This window comes from Otolemur garnettii, unplaced genomic scaffold (genome assembly GCF_000181295.1).
Source record: "Otolemur garnettii isolate 467f Iridium unplaced genomic scaffold, OtoGar3 scaffold00121, whole genome shotgun sequence".
Taxonomy (NCBI): Eukaryota; Metazoa; Chordata; class Mammalia; order Primates; family Galagidae; genus Otolemur; species Otolemur garnettii.
In genome coordinates, this window is record NW_003852516.1 from 2,036,969 (window position 1) to 2,040,913 (window position 3,945).

Consider the following 3,945-nt stretch of genomic DNA (forward strand, 5'->3'; position numbering starts at 1 on the left):
CCATTTGGAATATAAGTTTAACTTTCTCATACTGGAAGCAGAACTCAAGCACCTGTGACAGTTTCCAGTTCTCTGCTTCCCCTCAGTTTCTCAATGTCTGCTTTATACAACCTCCTCCTGGTGACCATCTCCCAGTAGGACAGCTGGATACAACCTACTTGACTCCCTCACTGATCCACCAGCCCCTTGCATGGACCATGCAGAGATGACACAGTGACCACCTCTCAGTCACAGCATGACTCCACAGAACACAAATCTGTTTGTTCTAAACCCTCCAATTAGAATTCCCCATGGGAATCCTGCTTGGGTCACACTCTATACCCCAATGAAGGTTTTGGCCCATGGTCCCTCAATTTCTCTATCTCTTTCTCTTCAGCTACTTGTTGAGTTTGTGTGTCCCCCTATGGGATAAAGAAAGTAGGGCTGCGGGACCTATTCTTGTGAGGATTGTCCAAGTATGCGAACAGCAGATCCACTAGTTTGGTATTTTTACCAACCAGAGGGGCCTGTCAAAAGGATCCCAGTATTATGTTGCATTTTATGAAACCACATGCACAAAGATAGATGAACAGGCATTATTTAATCAGCCTGCAGATGCTTCCCATTGGCCCTGAAAGGCATGCTTCCTCCTTCTTTCTGGGACTTGTGAGTAACACACTGCTTTGAGATTTGGGACCTGTGAGTAACACAGTGCTTTGTTATTTCATGTATAAAATAGTTCATATTTCATGTATATTTCATGTATAAAATATTTCATATTTCACTCTGTGTCTTGCCTGACAAACATTCCAAATCTGATTTCCTTCCTGGTCAGGGATCTCTCAGAGAGTGATTCTCTTGGTAGGAATACTCCAATCACTGGTCAGAGAAAAGCCACAAGGATGTCTTCCAGTATAAACAGATCTCCTCTGGGACAGTTGTGTCCCATTTCCAGTGGGACACCTGGTCATAAGTTGGAAGTATTAGGTCATCCACTACGATAAAGAAGCATCCCACAAAAGTCACACTGTAAACAATTACAGTTGACTATCTGGAAGCCCTGTCAGGACAGTGCTAAAATTTCTAGCCACATTGCAGAGAGAAACCTCAAGAACAAATTAGAAAAATTTCTATTTATGAAACATATATACACAGAAAGAGATATTTACAAACAAATTATATGTTTTAATAGTTAGAATTTCAAGGAGAAGAATAAAGTGAACTGGAAATCAGTATTTCTTATAGAAACAAAATCTAGGCAAAAAAAAAAAAATCTCAGGTATAAAACAAAAGCAAACTTCTTATTATGAACATGCTCTGAAAATCAGAACATCTAAAACCACTCTTTAAGAAAGCCTTTGTTATTTAATATTGCCTCACACAGTGTATCTGGGTGTGCCTATCTATTACTAACAGATTCTGAGTAGCTAGGAAGAGGAATTCTATTTTATGCTTTATGGTGAAAGGATATTACATGAAGCAATGTTTTGTGTTATCTTTTCGGGTTTGATTACTGATAACTTCAGAGTGGCCCAAGCTAAATTATGACTCTTTTCAGAGATCACTAAGAAAATATTCAATATTGCAGGTGCTTTTAGAGTTTTTGAAAGGAAATCAAGGGATGTTTTAGTTGTCCAGGAAAAACAAGTCATTCAGTAATTCACATGCCGTAAACAGAAATACAGATGATATTAATGATAGTTTGATTTATAATTTTTTGAGTCTCCGATGATGGAAAAGTGATACACATTTACTAGAAACTATGTCAAATTCTGAATTTTGATCTTTTATCATATTTATTTTTATTATTTATTTTTATTTTTATTATAAAATGGGCTTTGTGTTAGATTGTTTATCCTGTGAGTTGATGGAAGTGTTCTGAGTGTATTTAAAGTAGGCTAGGTTATGCAATGATGTCTGGTAGGTTAAGTGTATTAAGTTCATTTTCAATGTATGGTATTTTCAACTTCAAGTGGGCTTATCAGGATGTAAACCCACTGTAAGCTGAGAAGCATCTGCAGGTTGTTTAGTTAAATGATGTCTGTTCATCTGTCTTTGTGCATGTGGCTTCAAGATAAAATGCAACATAATACTGGGATCCTTTTAACAGGCCCTCCGATTGGTAAAAATCCCAAATTAGAGGATCCACTGTTCACATGTAGGATATTACTCACAAGAAGGGGTCCTGAAGCCCTGCTTTGTTTTATCAGATTTTTTTAACACACAGTCTATTAGTAAGTTCTTATATAAATAACAGTCATATAAAAATGTGTTACCTGAGTCTGGTAGAGCTTGTGCATTAAGTCTGTAGAATCAGAGAGCTAAATTGATGAATGGTTCTGAGACAAGAATACTAATACTCTAATAGATAGAATAATAGATATTAGGTGAATCACAGGCAAATCTGTATGTAGCTTTGAGATTCTTAAATACAGCTTTTATTATACAAAAGTACTATTTTCCTAAACACAGACCCACTCAAATAAATTGATAATGTCCCATGATTTCCATGTATTTATTTCCCAGCAGTAAAATAATATGACTAACAATCGTTGAAACATTTTATTAAATTATTGGTTTTATTTCTGAATAATACTTTGGAAAATGCGTTCTTGAGGAACAATGGTCCTACAAACTGTAAATACATGCTAGGTAAAAATTGGGTTCAGAGGACAAGTGTATCTGACAAAGTAGGGGTTGAAACAGTTAAAGAAGTCTCTTGTAGGATGTTAGAGGATTTTAAAAATGCAAATGGGGGTAGGTGTGATTATAGGTAGGAAGGCATAAACATGCCCCCCATTCACCCTGAGCCTCCATTTCTCCCACTGAATTTAGCTGCAGAATTAGGGCAGAGTGTACAGCACAGCTCTTAAAGGTAATAGCAAATGAGTTGAAGATAAGACTCAAAGTATCACTGAAACAGCGGTGAGGTTACCGTGCTTCCCTGACTCTGTCTATTGGTCTGCAGGGATCTGAGACCATAAGTGGACTTGTGCATGGACACAGAGTTCCCCCAGAAGCCCCCTGGTTTAGATGTGGCAGGAGGGACAAGAATATTTGAAAAAGAAACTTCTTCTGAGCTGTGGTCCAAGAGAGGGGAGTAAAACATTGCTTTGTTCCTCTCTCTTTCTGTCCTTCTGCTCCTTGGCTCCAGAAAGAAGTGCATTTAAGGGACGTATACAACAGGGCAAGGTAAATAAATGGCTCATTTTTTTTTTTTCTGCCGGAGACCAAAATGGGAAGCTCAAGGAGAAAAAGAATATTAGAAAGATTATAGAACTCAAAAAGGTAGCCTCATAAAGTTGTTTATAACACTTGTGCTATCCATTCATGTTTATAACAGCTCTATGATCTTCCTTCGGGAAGCAATACAAACGATTTTCAGTGGGTAAACAGATAATCAAATACGGTACATACATATGATGGAATAAGCAATACAAAGAACGAACTACGAATATATAAACTTGCATAAATCTCTGTCTTGATGCTGATTGAAAAAGGACAGACTGCAGAGGTTATATACTGTATAATTCTGTATGTTTCTATTTATATGAAATTCTTAAAAATATAAAACCGTAGTAATAGAGAAGATAACACTGTGGTTGCCAGGATTTAGGGACATGGAGAAGATTTTTTTTTAAAGCATGGAAGTTAGGTATGAAGGCCTTGGAGCAAGACCTTTTGGATCCAATCCAAACTTGGTCACTTCTTAGCTGATTCCCCTTGGGAAAATGACCTAAACTTCTTTGCACCTCTGTTTTTCCAGCTTTTTCTTAAGGATGAAACAGAACCTACTCCATAAGACTGCTCTTACAATTTAAATGGTTTAAATGAATATGTATTATTAGAGTGTCATGAGACTACTGTATGTCTTGGCTGGGATGGTGGTTATAGAAATCCATGTATTAGTTAAATTTCATAGACCTATATACCAAAAATGTGTCTTACTTTGTTAATGTAAAAAAA